This window comes from Megalobrama amblycephala, linkage group LG10 (assembly GCF_018812025.1).
Source record: "Megalobrama amblycephala isolate DHTTF-2021 linkage group LG10, ASM1881202v1, whole genome shotgun sequence".
In the NCBI taxonomy this organism is placed as follows: domain Eukaryota; kingdom Metazoa; phylum Chordata; class Actinopteri; order Cypriniformes; family Xenocyprididae; genus Megalobrama; species Megalobrama amblycephala.
In genome coordinates, this window is record NC_063053.1 from 16,359,817 (window position 1) to 16,376,460 (window position 16,644).

At 37.1% G+C, this 16,644-nt stretch overlaps 1 long non-coding RNA gene across 1 annotated transcript; it reads left to right on the forward strand.

The window, feature by feature from the left end:
• Window positions 1-1,781: 1,781 nt before the first annotated feature.
• On the forward strand, window positions 1,782-8,120 carry LOC125277634. The gene is made up of 3 exons (XR_007186953.1): window positions 1,782-2,519; window positions 5,103-5,283; window positions 7,536-8,120. It is a non-coding gene; the product is annotated as an uncharacterized LOC125277634 (long non-coding RNA).
• The last annotated feature ends 8,524 nt before the right edge of the window (window positions 8,121-16,644 follow it).

Genomic DNA, 16,644 nt, shown 5'->3' on the forward strand with positions numbered 1-16,644 from the left:
GCCGGTGGTAAACACTCGTGTTCCAATACTCGTGCACGAGTTTTGGGAGGCGTTCCCTCGAATTGAGCTGTGAAGGAGGGCGGTTGTTCTTACGCATGCGCTCATTTCAAAAACTCACTAACAGTCTTTGGTTTCTCAGTCGACGGAAAGATCCTCTTTAGCACCTTTAATCAGGCTCCGAAAATACCTCAAAAAGAACACAAAGAATGGGCTTCTCAGCTGCCATAGTGTCAACTCTTGCGTCATCAGAACAGGGTGTTCAGCGCGACACCGTTTCCGTTTAAAAAACGTTTTGCAACGTTTTGTCGGGGCTGAACGCAGCCCTGATTTAGAAGATGATCTCATTCAAAGTGACACAGTATTCTTATAACAGTGACAGTCCTTCTGGAGCAACCAAATTAGCATTATTCTTTTTTTAGCATTTTAGCATTAGCATTTTATTTATTTATTTTTAATGATAAAAAGTAGTTTAAAAATTAGGAGTTAAGTCATCTGCATTCTGTGGTAAACATTCAAAAGTTCGGGGTCAGGAAGATTTAAAAAAGAAAGAAAGAAAAGAAATTAACACTCTATTGAGCAAGGATGCATTTTATTAATCAAATTGACAGTAATGACTTACAAAAAAAATATATTTTGAATATATGCTGTTCTTTTGAACTTTCTATTCATCAAAGAATCCTGATTTTTTTGCCAACACAAAATATCTGTGAACATACAGATCAAACTCGAATATAAAAGAATCAGTCAGTTTCTAATGAAGTTTGATATTCATATGATCCTGTCCATCACAAAAAACTCCCCAACATAAACAGCTGCTTACCTCACTTCCTCTAACCGTCCCATCCTTATGCTCAACACCTTCAATACAAACAGCGTCAAACCTTTATGCCCTTTTACATTAACATGTGAACTCGTGAAAAGCCCTTACATTAACCTGTCTGCTAATGACTAAACAATCATTGAATCTCAATGTCTGAAACCTGAATCTGCAGACTTCAGTTTATGAAGTGAGTGGATGAGGTTTGCTCTCTGTTTCTGTCTTACCCTCCTGCATTAGGGATTTTCTGTTTACACACCCACACGTGACTATTGGGCCATCAGGGCCGAATTAATTTGAGCGATCGATACCTTCTTCATCAACATTTTTATTTCCTGCTGGAATGGTGGGAGCCCATTAGTTGTGGTGTCTTCAGCTATAGTGACCAGTGTATTTGTGTTTGAACAGCGATGACATGGCCAAGGTCAGAGAGATATTTATTTCAGTGAAGACCCTTTCCTACAGCCTCTAATTCAACATACTCACACAAACAAACACACATAAAGTTTGTACTGTCCAAGACCTTTTTTTTTTTTTTTTTTTTTTTAAACTCCAGTTCACCAAAACACCCTCGTGTCGTTCCAAACCTGTATGACTTTCTGTCTTCTGTGGAACATTAAAGAAAATAATTTGAATAATTTTTTCTTTCTTTTTCTTTGTCAGTACAGTACAATGAAAGTCCTTTCACATGTTTTGGACCTATTTTACTTACTTTGTATGGTCCAAAACAGTTGAAATATTCTTCAAAATGTCTTTTGTGTGTGTGTTCCACAGAAGAAAGATTTGGAAAGACACACTGGAAAGGCAAAAATATCCTGTTAAATTTACAGCAACTGTAGTTGCCAGAAATTCACTGTTGTTTACAATGTTTCAGGTATTACGAGGTGGCATATTGGCAAAATAAATACAAAAGTATTTATATAAAATATAATCATATGTTTTATGAGTGTATTTCCACAGCATAAAAATAGGATCTTATGGATTTATGAATAAACTGCTCGTTTTAAAATCTCCTCGGCCTACTGACACTTATTATCCGCTTGAAACATTACAATGCTCATGAGAACTTTTAACTTGACAATAAGTAAATCCACTTTACTATCTAATTACTCTTCACCAGCGATGTCATAGAAATATACAGAGCTACCACAAAATGGAAGTTCAAAAACAAAATTCTGAAGATGGCTGCACGCTTGTTTCTCTGGCGCATATATAAGGCCTATACTTGGGTTTGTGTGTGTGTAAGTGTGTACTTGCTGACCTCTGTACTCAGCCCCAGAAATCAGTATTTGGAATAGCTGATCATATCAGTGGTCTTGTCTTCTTGGAATGCTGTGGATGGCCACAGGTGCCCATTACTTATCATGCTAAATGATTCGGGTCAGCTCAGTCAACATTCCGGAACTCTCTGAGACAAGACCACTTTGGAAAAGGGGGAAGATCCCCCTCTTAATCTCTCCTGCCAAAAAGGTCCTTCATATATAAGAAAATGAGTTTCAGTATTAAAATAATGGATGTTTATGACCAGCAGATTCAAGTAGATTCTGATGCACTGCTCCTACAGGGCCCACTAATGTCTGTCTGCTACTTACACATCCAGCAAGTGGAATTAGTGCAGTGGTCCTCCATTTCCCAGTAGCGCACATGGAGCCTCAGTTGCCCAGCTCAACACTTGGTGCTTTTGGAGGCTTGTTAAACTGAGGTAAGCCTTTTGGGTCATCTACTCCTGTAAATTTGAACCTTTTTTGGTGGGTTACATGTTCTAATTATTTTCAGGATGTGTTTGGAGAATTTCTTCTTTTCTTCTTTTTTTCTTTCTTCTCACTCTTTCTCTCACATTATCAAGCCTGTTATTGAGACCAGGCCCAGATTCCGGACCCTTGAGATGAGCTGTACTACTTTAAAGCTCTTCTGTACCCCATTACTGACTGTATTTCTGATAGCTCAGCTTTATGTAAATGATAAAAATTTCTATTCACACAACTGAGCCTTTGCTAAGCTCCGCCTTCTTTGCTACTGTTGCTAACCCAGATGAGGTTTTCAGAATGTATAGGATTTCCATGAACTGTGATTTTCACTAAAATGTACTCATAGTGGTAAAACAACAGTGACATTACAAAGCATTTTTCACCATTTTCTTTATAGAAATGGTTAAATTATACAGTAATGTGATTTAAAAAATACATTTGAACATATTATTGCATAATTTCCTTACGTTTCCAAACTGTTCAAATACACAGATCTCTCATAGAACGCATTAAGAAGAGCAAAAGCTTGTTTGAGAAAATGGCAGACGGCAACAGTAACATTTTATGGCTCAGTGAAAGGTCATCATTGTGCAAAAGTACCTTTTAGCATACTTTAAAAAAGGGTACTTATTATAGAATTAATATTGTCTCAAAGAATATAACTGTGAACTACATGTAATGTTTTCAGACAATAAATTGCATGTTAATTGCATTAAATCAATGAAAATGTATTATAGTTTAAAATTATTAAATGCAATTAGCTGAACATTAGAGTTCAGCTAAAGTAAGACTGTACATCTTTACATGTATTTTCATAATTCTATTTTTTTTTTTTTTTTTTTTTAAATATGGTTAAAGTGTACTGCCAGATATACTGACAAACATTTATGTTAAAATGTGCTTTAAAGGTGCCCAAGAATGCTTTTTCACAAGATGTAATATAAGTCTAAGGTGTCCCCTGAATGTGTCTGTGAAGTTTCAGCTCAAAATACCCCATACATTTTTTTAACTGCCTATTTTGGGGCATCATTAACCATGCACTGATTTTTTCAGCGCGCCGCCCCTTTAATTCGCGTGCTCCCTGCCACACGAGCTCTCGATTATATTACAGCACATTTACAAAGTTCACACAGCTAATATAACCCTCAAATGGATCTTTACAAGATGTTCGTCATGCATGCTGTATGCATGCTTCGAATTATGTGAGTAAAGTATTTATTTTGATGTTTATATTTGATTCTCTATGAGTTTGAGGCTGTGCTCCGTGGCTAACAGCTAATGCTACACTGTTGGAGAGATTTATAAAGAATGAAGTTGTGTTTATGAATTATACAGACTGCAAGTGTTTAAAAATGAAAATAGCGACGGCTCTTGTCTCCGTGAATTCAGTAAGAAATGATGGTAACTTTAACCTCATTTAACAGTACATTAGCAACATGCTAACGAAACATTTAGATAGGCAATTTACAAATATCACTAAAAATATCATGCTATCATGGATCATGTCAGTTATTATTGCTCCATCTGCCATTTTCGCTGTTGTTCTTGCTTACCTAGTCTGTTGATTCACCTGTGCAGATCCAGACGTTACTGGCTGCCCTTGTCTAATGCCTTTAATAATGTTGGGAACATGGGCTGGCATATGCAAATATTGGGGCGTACACCCCGACTGTTACGTAACATAGTTATTCAACTATGCCGAGGTAAATTCAAATTTTGAATCTAGGGCACCTTTAATGTAATTTCTATTGAAACATGTATATTATACTATATTTAAACATATTCGTAAGCACACATTTGTAATGAAGTTACTTTATACATGCTTTAGTATGTTAGTCAACACATCAAAATAAGTGTACTTCTTGGAAGCACGACAAAATATTATTACAAAAGATATTACAAAGAGCACTTTATAAAAGTGTAATTACTGTATGTTAAGAAATTTAAGTACACTTTGTGTACTTGTCTTAACATACTTAAGTACACTTCATGTGCCTTTTATTTCATTAATATATTATCTGCAAATTCATTCAATACACTTTAGCACACTTAATTTTCACAAAAGCAGTCATACTAACGTCATCTGAAGAGGCGTATCATATATTGAGGCCTGTTTTATGTGTTTTGTGTGTTCACTGTACACTGTAAAAAATGATTTTCCTGATTTGTCATCACAACATGTTTTCTTTTGTCAAATCAACTTAGATAATTAATGTAGTTCAGAGTACATAATATTTTGAGTTTCTGTTGATTAAATCAATCGCCTTCATTGTACTAACTCAAATTTTTAATTTCAATTAACTCAAAATATTAAGGCAACCAGGTAACTTACCTTTTTAAGTTAAACCAACAGTTCTTTTTTTACAGTGTACAAGTGTGAGTGTTTTTTTGTCTCCAGTTCTTGTTGGCACTAAAAGGTTAACCTGAACATGAGAGACTGACTCATCTATATCAATTTTTGTTTGTGAAACATTGGAAAATGCCCGAAGGCTTATGTATGTGTGTGTGAAATTTTAGTTCTCCTCCTCTTCCCGCAGGCACACTTTGTACCTGAAGCTGAATCGGCCCCGATTGGCCCTTCTTCCGCTTATCTCTCCGGGTTGCTCCACACCCTTTGCCCGCCGGCGATGGTCACATGCTTGACCTGCTCGACTGGCCTGGACCACACCCTGTCCTACATACCTGCTCCTCACCTGTGCTGTACTGAGTGACACTGCTGTAAGTACACACGCACACATATGCAGCTGCATGCAAGCCTCTGCAGGAACTGAGAGTTTGAGAGAGCAGGCAGCCCAGCCCAGTGGCCGTTTATTTGCTCTGCTGTGTGCGTGAGGAGAGCCCATGATTGGCTCCTCTGTCATTAGAGCACATCGCCGTTGCTGTTAAACCTTCATCCGCTAGATTAAAAACGCGGCAAGCCCTTTAATGTTCATGAACTTGCACACTGGAAACAATTACCTAAAAATAACAAAATTATCATAACCTGAGCCCCTCTCTGCCAAGGCAAAGGGCAAATAATTAGTGTGAGAAAGTGTGTTTTCATTGTGTAAAGCACACATGCAGTTGGTCCAAATTGCTAGTGTCTGTGTCTCATCTGGTCAGTCAATAAACTTTGCTGTAAAAAAAAAAAAAAAAAAAAAAAAAAAAAAGAGGCTGAAATGCTTCCCTAGCAAATTATGCCTCTGTTTTTCTGTATCAAATTTTCCACCATCGCCAATTTAATCTTTTCTTCAAACGCTCATTAAACTCCAATGGTAATGAAGATTTAATGAGAACACTTTAAACCTAAAGCAAACCTGATTTTATTTATTTTTAATCCCTTCTTGATTCTAAACATTTTTAGCCTCTATTTAAACTTGGTATTAAGATCTGTCTCGGGTGATCCAATCACAAGTAGTCAGCTGAGGAACATTATTGTTTACAGCTGATAATAACACTGACCTTAGATGTGTCACATTTCAAGGGGAGGGTCTCTGATTTTTGGTAAGATTTTAAAAAATGTTTTTGAAAGAAGTCTCTTATGTTCAGCAAGGTCTGCATTATAGTAAAAACAGTAATATTGTGAAATATTATTACAGTTTAAAATAATTATTTTCTGTTTTAATATATTTTAAATTGTAATTTTCAGCATCATTACTCCAGTCTTCAGTGTCACATGATTCTTCAGAAATCATTCTAATGTGCTGATTTGGTGCTCAAGAAATTTCTTATTATTCAAGAATTTCTTATTATTATCAATGGTGAAAACAGTTGTGCTGCTAAATATTGTTGTTGATCGTGATCATGATATTTTTTTCAGTCTTTGATGAATAGAAAAATCATTATAAATGACTTTACTGTCACTTTTGATCAATTTAATGTGTCCATGGTGAATAAAAGTATTCATTTATTTAAAAAAACATTTTTACATCATTTATCTATTGTGATTAAGCACAAAATAAATAGTAAAATAAAAAGTAAATAGTATATTTCTAAAATATAAAACAACAACATAGAATGAAAACAACAACAAAAAAATAAAATGAAAAAATAAAAATAATAAAAATAAAATAATACAATAAAAAAAAAATAAAAAATAAAATAAAATAAAATAAAATAAATAAAATAAAATAAAATAAAATAAAATAAAATAAAATAAAATAAAATAAAATAAATAAAATAAAATAAAATAAAATAAAATAAAATAAAATAAAATAAAATAAAATAAAATAAAATAAAATAAAATAAAATAAAATAAAATAAAATAAAATAAAATAGTCACCCAAAATGAATCTTAATATCAGGTGTAAACTTGGTCGTAGTAATGTGTGTGAGGATAACCCTCACCCTCTCAGTCAGTTTTTTAAGGGGAATCTTCACCTTCTCTTTCCATCACACCTTTCAGTCGTTATGTTACCATTGTGACCCCGACTGACAACAGCCCAGCTCGCAGGTGTGATGGTCACATGACCCCGAAGACCATCCTTCTCGGAGAGCACCTTTCTCTCAGAGGCTGTGGCGGTATGGTGGACGCCTGAGGATAGCGGGTTGATTGACGGGTTGCGCGGCGTGAAGGGGAGGGTCAGGGGCAAGCCAGGGGCAGTAGTGGGGGCCTGGGTGACTGACGCTGGCTCTCCGTGTCCTCCGGGCTCAGGGATTGAATGTCAGTTTCTCTAATAACGGGTTATAGTGAAAAGGTCAGCTATAGTCATCTGACCATGAGAATGGAGAGAGAGAGAGAGTGAGGGAAAAAGAGAGGGAGAGAAAAAGAGAGATGAACGCTATGCCAGGGGCGGAAATTGATTGTCTGGCAGGGGGAAAGGAAATGAAGAGAAAAAGAAAAATGGAAGGCCGGTAAGCAAAGAGAGGGAGAGGGGTGGAGGACAGAGGGGTGTCATGGCCAGTCTCTGATATGCATGCCTGCTTTTTAAATTACCATCAGCGCTTTATTACACTCTCCTCTCTCTGTACCCTCTCTCTGACTTCCACAGCACCTGAGAGAGGACTTCCTACTCACACCATTGCCACTAAATCTCTGCAAAATAAAAGCAAGAACATCCTGTGAATACCAAATCAGCCACGGCTAGGCCCACGCGGAGTCTGCGGAGCTTCAGTGGTTGCGGCACAACCGTGAACAAGTAACAGCTTTTGGCATATATACTGATATTATGCAGTGATATTATTTGGGGAAAATTGCTTTAGCTAAATATGTCATAAACAACTTCGGGCCATTTTCCATCGATTTCCTCTTTGATATAGTGTTAGCTTGGCTCAGTTTTTTCCAGGCTTTCTAACTGGCACTAACATACCAAAAAGACTCTCCATCACTCTCAGCATCTTGAGATTTTCTAGTAAACAAAACATGAATTTATTTGAATATCAATTCATTTAATTCTACTTGTATTCAAATTCCAGTTGTAGTTCTGCATCTTGTAAAATTCTGTTCAAATTTAAATTGAAATATAAAAAGAATTTTCAGTGTTTCACAATGCAGTCTGACAAATGCATTCATGTAATTTGACATATTTCAGATCATTTAAAAATTCTTTCAGCTATGAATAAGGTTGTTAAGACATGTTAAAAACATAACATTTTAAAGTTGGCATTAAATGTAAATTCATCCTGTCTATTTGTAATGCATCTTAATGATCTTATTGTGGATGATTCATTCATGCTATATATACATATATATATATATATATATATATATTTTTTTTTTTTTTTTTTTTTACCTTTTAATTAAAATGTAATAACTCATTCTACTGGTAGAACTACAGATTCTCTCTGGTGACGTATGGCAGATTTCTCCAATCATTTAATCCACTTAAACGCTGTCCCTTTCTTACAGTCGACCATCTGCCATCTAATAAACAACCGATGGATTGGAAGTCCCCATCTTAAATTTTTGATAATCCTTTTCACTTGAATGTACGTTTCAGTACTGAAGAAACAATCTGTCGCTACTTCGGTTACATTCCAACTTAAACAAGTCAGTTTTTCAGAATTTATCAGACTTTCCTGTAAAATCAGTGTGAAAATGCACAGCAGATTCTGTTTAGTATTGCAATCAGCATGGCACCTGCGCACTAACTGCTCTTGTATAATGGGAGTCTCTGATTGTGGTGGCTGTGTATTCCTTCTCTAAAATTTAAAGTATCAGGTGACGCATCAGCTTTATTAGCATCCATTAGTGCTCATCTGAAGCCTTTGGGACTCAGTGGAAAAGTGGGTCTCTAGTTTTCAGGGCCTCTTTGGATAGCTTTGGCCCTTAGCATTTCTCCACTGGACTAAACATGGCCAGCTCTGTCAGAAACAGCTCTGCTCTCCAGTTACAACCACCAGCAATGACCCACAGGGTGGGTCAAGTGCTTAGCCCAAGGTCATGGTAGGAGGGCAGAGGTGTGATTGGGGGTGGTAGCTGGAGGGAGGGGGTAGACAACCTCCAGGGACCTGTTCCATATTGAGCCAAGATGGTGTGCAGGACACACCAACTGAAAACATCCTTAATAAATGAGTGTTGGCTGTTGGAAGTTCATTGGGAACTCTTGTGTGATGCATTTTAAATATGTTTTTATAAATTGTCATATGCTAGCAGTAGATGCTAACGGACAATGGCTGTGTCCGAAATCGCCCCTCTACACTCTTAAATAGGGCATAATTTGAAGGGCCAGCCATTTGTTGTTGTGTCTGAAACCATAGTGGATGTTATCAAGTCAATTAATGAGTGTACAACCGATGTTCACTCAACGCCTAGAGAATACCCATAATGCACTGGCTGAATCCTCCATCCATCCATTTTTCAAACCGCTTGATGAATGTCAGTACAGCGTAATATCATACAGGCACAAACTTCTTTTTAAATGATTATTAAATTGTTTAATCAAGCATTATACATGCTAGTTTCCATGAGAGTTCAAGATAAATCTTTTCATTACTACAAGAGCTGCCTTTTTTGCTAAGTTTCAAATGATTTGTAAACAGCAAGCACAAACTATGCAAAGGCAGCACTCAGTGTACAAAGTCGCTCACTCGTTTTCATTCACTCCTTCAACTGGACTATATTAGGGGACTAATGTAGGGAATAGAGTAAGAGTATGTTGAACACATCTTAATTATAAAATAGACTAGCTAACAATCTAAAAGCCAGTTTTGCCAATTTTTCACAAAATGTTTCTGCTTTCTAATGGTAACAAGGAGCTATTTTAGCTATTTTAATTATATTTAAGTTCTTTTTTATTTACATGCACGGCAGACTGCTACACTTTTATAGCATTAAGCCAGCATAAAAAAAAGTATGAGCAGCAATTCAGAGGTAGCTAGTTCATAGAACATGTATTTAAAGACTGGTTTCAGTCGGTTGAGAAAAATTAGAAAAATGTATATAGGTCTGACAGATTTATTAGCACAAAGTATGAATTTGAAGTATTTGCAAATGGCTTTTGTCACTCTCTCGATATATTTTATAATTTTTTTTTTTACTATAATTAGTTTTTAATAACTCTAAATGGAAGGAAGCATAGAAAATGCCCACTTCACATTAAAGACTACATTTGCAATTTTTTTTCCAAGAAGAAAAATGACCGAAAAGAGATAAGGGAAGATAGAAGAACTGAAAAAGAGTGGTAGCAGAGTCCCCACCTCTTAACACACACACACACACACACACACACACACACACACACACACACACACACACACACACACACACACACACACACACACACACACACACACACACACACACACACACACACACGTTAATAACAGGATATTAAAGAGGTGAAATAATTAAGCTAACAAGTGAGCAAGTCTGACTAAGCTGTCTCCTAAGGTCCGATATCGATACATTAGCTTAGACAAGCGCAATACATTTTACATGGGGCCCTGGGAAAATGATTGATCAAGGCATAATAGCAGGCCCCACTCCTCTTCCGCCATTAGCCGGGTCAAGCTGGCAGGCCAGTTTGTCTGGGCATAGGTCAGAGCCATGCTATAATAGCTCTGCTGCCATTACCAGGCAGTCTGTGTGAAAAACTACCATTAATTAGCATTACACAGCTTCACACACACACACACTACTCATTCAGCTCTCATTGACTACAGACCGGCCAGAACTCTGGCCTTCTCTCTCAGTGCCAAACACAGGCACACAGCCATCCTCTCATTTGGACAGATAGAAAGAGATGTAGGGAATTAAGGAGAGAGAGAGAACGAAAGAGAGAGAGAGACCCGGGGTCTGACTAGCTGCCCGCTCGCTACTCCCGTTGGTTTCACTGGCTAATTGAATTGGCTTGTCAACAAAGCCGTTGTCATTCAGTAAGTGAATTTGTTGTATTATTGCGCATCACAGCTGCTGCAAATTGTCTGCTATTTCCTGGAGGCAAAGGCAGCCCCCATGCCCTGTCACAAAAAGCATGAGATACCAAAAAAAAAAAAAAAAAAAGGAAAGCAAAACAAATGAAAGTAAAAAAGCTAAATGATATAAACAAACAGAAACAACAGGGGTACCACAGACAGCGAGTGAACAGAGGGAGATTCAGAGAGCAGGGAGATGGGCAGGTGTAATTGCAGCGCTGTTGTTTCAGCTGGGACTCAAAGACAGAGCCCACACTGGCACAATGGCTGTGCCCCCTGGCACTGCTTGTAGGCCTGTCCGTACCCCTACCCATTCAAAGAGCCGGCTTTATCTTTCTCAATCTGTCTGTCTCTCACATACACGCATACAAAACACTCGCCCACTGAGGTGGCCACTGGGCTCTTTGTCTTTTTTTTTGAGGTGCACTCAGTCTTTTTTTTTGTTTATGTTGTGCTGGCCACTATCACATGTCTTGCAAAACCAACACCTAGAAAAAGCAGATGGAAAAAAAAAAGCTTTCAGCTATAGATGTCATGTTCATGGGCATTCAACTGTCATCTTGTCTGATTAATATATATACTGGTATTAATTCTGTCCCATACCAATAATAATGTGACAACAGTGGTTCAACCTTAATGTACATTTGTCTGCAAAAAACAAACAAAAATAACAACTTTCTTTTTATCGACTACTTTAATGATGTCTTTACCACCTTTCTGGGCCTTGAAAGTGGTTGTTGTGTTGGAGTCTATTGGAGGCCAGATAGCTCACGGATTTCATCAAAAATATCTTAATTTGAAGATGACCATAGGTCTTATGGGTTTGGAACAACATGAGGGTGAGTAATTAATGACTTTCAAATAAAATGTTCCTGATAATTTACTCTCCCCCATGTCATCCAAGATGTTCATGTCTTTCTTTCGTCAGTCGAAAAGAAATTAAGGTTTTTGATGAAAACATTCCAGGATTATTCTCCTTATAGTGGACTTCAATGGCCTCCAGACGGTTGAAGGTCAAAATTACAGTTTCAGTGCAGCTTCAAAGGGCTTTAAACGATAGCAGACGAGGAACAAGGGTCTTATCTAGTGAAACGATCGGTCATTTTCTAAAAAAATTCAACTGTATATGCTTTATAAACACAAATTATCACCTTGCAAGTGCTTCCACTTTCCGCATTCTTCAAAATGTTTACGCTGTATGTCTTACGCCTTCCCTATTCTACTTATGGAACGAACATGGCGCCAGTTTCGTTTTTTTTTCCATAAGTAGAATAGGGAAGGTGTAGGACATACAGGATAAGCGTTTTGAAGAATGTGGAAAGCGGAAGCACGTGACATGGGGGTGAGTGAATTAACAAGAAAATTTTATTTAAAAGTGGACTAATCCTTTAAGTAAGAATATAATAAATAAGTATTAACTAAAAAAGTTTTATAAATAAATATAAAAAGTATAATAAAATATCACATTTCGATGGATACAGATAAATTAAAATATCTCTAATATTGGCCGAAAACTAATATGGTACTGATTTGTTGTACATTCCTATTTTCTTTCATGGATAAATGACTGAGCACGTAAGTGTGAGAACGGATCTGCAGTGGCCTGTAAAACCATCAAGGCCAGAGTGACACTGGTAGCTTTAGCCTGTCCTGACCCAACCACCACCCGCTTCATCACCCCTCCACCAGCCTCCACACAGGGCATCCAGTACTGCACAACCTTTACGTCAACTCTTTTAGTTGGAAATTACTATGTCTGTGTGAATCAATCCTGTGTATAACATCACTGACTGCACAAGCTGAGGATTTATTGGATGTTTGCTTATTTCTCACCCCTGAAGTAACTATGTTAGGTAGTATATGTGTGTCACTGTGCAGTCCACTCAGCCATGGTCACATTTAGATGATCTGCTTCAGCGGAAGGCTTTTAAAAGGCCTTCAAGGCCATGGCCTGATTACGGACACTCACATACTAATCTGCTGAGGGCAGCCACATGACACTCTAACCATCCTCCTCTCCCTCCCCTTCTCCTTCTCTCTTTCCTCCACCCACATTTTTAACCAGAGTACCCTTGCTCTGGCCTGACAAGGTTACGCCACTATGCAGTGAGTATCTATTGATTTCCACCATCAAAGATCCCTGCAGCCAGAGACGGCTTTGCTGCTTCAGATAACACTCTGTCTTTCTTCTTTAAATCTCTCTCTGTCACACACACACACACACACACACACACACACACACACACACACACACACACACACACACACACACACACACACACATAGAAAAAAACATGTCACAGTTGCCTCAGATTTCTGTCTCTAACTTCTCTCAGTTTACATGATGTGTCTTGTCCAGTGTTGAGTTTTACTAGCTTGGCCTTAGGGACTGGCTACCCTGGGGTCATATTAACACAGTCATTTTTCTCAAGTGCAAGTTTGTTAATAGCTGTAAATGAATTATACATTGAAAGGCCAGTCTGTTAAACCTTAAAAGTGAAAAACATACTGCTACCTGAAACATTTTATTGAACGCTGTCCATTTCTGTTAACAGTTATCGCTAGTGCATTCTTCTATCAATGCAGGAGGAATATGCAATACTTATTCAACGGCATTGCAACACTTCTTCTGAATCTACAACATGAAACAGACAATGACTCTTATGAACAAGTTCTTTTTAGTGAATCAACAACATACAGTATAACCAAGGTAGTCCGATTCATGAACAAATGACTCTTGTGAGCTGAAGTTACTGATTTCTGAATGATTGACTTTTATGAGCAGTTTTTTTTTTTTTTTTTTTTTAGTGAATCAAATACATACACTAAAATACAGGGCTACAACTAATTGTAGGGCTTGAATTAGCTTGTCTGACTGGTTGTTCATATCACATGAATGAAACATATTTTTTTCTCTTTTTGTTTGTTTATTGTTATTTAATATATAAAGGATTTAATCTGAATGTACTACAACTGTCACATTGTCATTATCGTGACCTACAGCATCAGTTGCGTCACTTCACTGCCATTCACAAATCTTCTCTCATGGCCTCATGGGATAGTAAAGTGCACACTTCAGAATCTCGCTGGAAGTAGTGTCATTCATTTACTTTTTCCCTACTGTTTTTATGTATACTGTGAATTCTGACATACTCTTTTTTTGTCTGCTATATAGTAGGGAATGACTCTTACGAGTTCTTTTTAGTGAATCAACAACTTACTACACAACCAGAGTTGTCTGATTCCCAAACAAATGACTATTATTTGCAGGTTGTTTTCACCCAGCCATTTTATTTTTCAACCAATTTTGGGTTCATTTTAAGCCAGCCATATAATAATATTTTTTAATCAGTAGTTGAGTTAAATAAACTGCTTCACAAACGAGGGTCAATTCAAAGCTGGGTTTGCACAAAAGTTTAAAGGTGCCGTAGAACGTCTTTTTAAAAGATGTAATATAAGTCTAAGGTGTCCCCTGAATGTGTCTGTGAATTTTCTGCTCAAAATACCCCATAGATTTTTTTTTAATTAATTTTTTTAACTGCCTATTTTGGGGCATCATTAAATATGAGCCGATTTAGGCTGCTGCCCCTTTAAATGCTCACGCTCTCCGCCCACAGAGCTCACGCTTGACTTTAACAGCATAAACAAAGTTCACACAGCTAATATAACCCTCAAAATTGTTCTTTACAAAGTGTTCGTCATGCAGCATGTCTAATTGCGTGAGTATGGTATTTATTTGGATGTTTACATTTGATTCTGAATGAGTTTGATGGTGCTCTGTGGCTAAAGCTAACATTACACACTGTTGGAGAGATTTATAAAGAATGAAGTTGTGTTTATGAATTATTCAGACTGCAAGTGTTTAAAAAATGAAAATAACGACAGTCTTGTCTCCGTGAATACAGTAAGTAACGATGGTAACTTTAACCATATTTAACAGTACATTAGCAACATGCTAACGAAACATTTAGAAAGACAATTTATATCACTAAATATAAATAATATATTTAGTATATTTATATCACTATTAATATCACTAAAAATATCATGATATCATGAATCATGTCAGTTATTATTGCTCCATCTGCCATTTTTCGCTGTTGTCCTTGCTTGCCTACCTAGTCTGATGATTCAGCTGTGCACATCCAGACGTCCTGCCCTTGTCTAATCCTTGCACATGAGCTGGCATATGCAAATATTGGGGGCGTACACCCCGGCTGTTACGTAACAGTCGATGTTATGTTGAGATTCACCTGTTCTTAGGAGGTCTTTTGAACAAATGAGATTTATATAAGAAGGAGGAAACAATGGAGTTTGAGACTCACTGTATGTCATTTCCATGTACTGAACTCTTGTTATTTAACTATGCCAAGATAAATTCAATTTTTAATTCTAGGGCACCTTTAACATGACGGCACATGCTAGTTCATGAGTTGAATCAAATCCACAGCAACTACATAAATTTATCCACTAACCATTCAGAAACGTCCAGATGCATTCTAAAAGTTGTAACTTCTTCCTGAATCTCTCCATCAGCGTCCGACTCTGGTTTGAACAGCTGAACACCGTTACTGATGATGGACATTTTGGCTGCGTGAGATTCTCCAGCTTTGTTGTTGTTGAGCAACCGAAGCGTGAGCTGTTAAAGCTCCACCCTCTTTTGAAAAGTGCGTCAGGAGCGGCAGCTCATTTGCATTTAAAGGGACACACACAACAACACATGGCATGTTTTACTCACACCCAAATAGGGGCAAATTTGTGGGGTATTTTTAGCTGAAACTTCACAGACACATTCTGGGGACACCAGAGACTTATATTACATTTTGTGAAAAGGGGCATTATAGGTCCCCTTTAACCCAACCGCTGGGTTTGTCCATATTTAACCCAACTTGGGTTGTTTTTAACCCAGCATTTTTTAGAGTGTTGAATAAGCTTATCTTAATGGTCATTCATATGACAGCTTGTCTCTAAAGACACACATTATGAGTTTTGTCAGCAGTATTTTATAAATATTTATAAATAAAATATCTTTCCATATTTTTTTTTTTTTTTTTTGTAGAAATGTTGTTTAATATATAAGCCTAATAACAGTGTTGGATTTATGCTACTCCTAAAAATAATGAGATAAATCACTTAAAATTATTTAACACTTATTAATTATTTAATGATGTTATCAATTGACAATCCTTTTTGGTGTTTATTCCAAAAGAAAAAAAAAACTAAAAGAATTTTCAGTGAAACTTTTAAGGAATTGGTAAGAGAAACCAAAACCAGAAAATCATCAGAACCCATTCCTAATAATGAAAGTAAAATTCAAAGAGGAAGGCTTATACCTAGGAATGAAGAAAAAGTGCATTGGCGGGGTGATGCAAAGTAAAAAGTTATACCAAAAAATGGCACCATCCTTGTTTAGCACTCACAAAGGGGAGAGTGTGTCCAAATTTAGGTTTAGAAATTATTCATAAGTTTTTAAGTCATGGCATCATTCGCTTTTAGGGAAAATGAGATTTTATTATGCGGTTGCTTATGAGCGACTCCCACCCCAGACAGAGGAATGAATGGCTTAATGCCAAGGCCAATTGAGAGACACTGTTGAGGGCCAGGGGGTAGATTTTCATAAATTATTCATCATTATACAAAATAATCCTTAGCAGGATTGGGAAAGGGGGCTGAAGCGACGGTTGGGACTGGAAGCTGTTTTTTGGTTGGGGGGTGGGTGTGTGTGTGTTTGAGGATTAGACATAA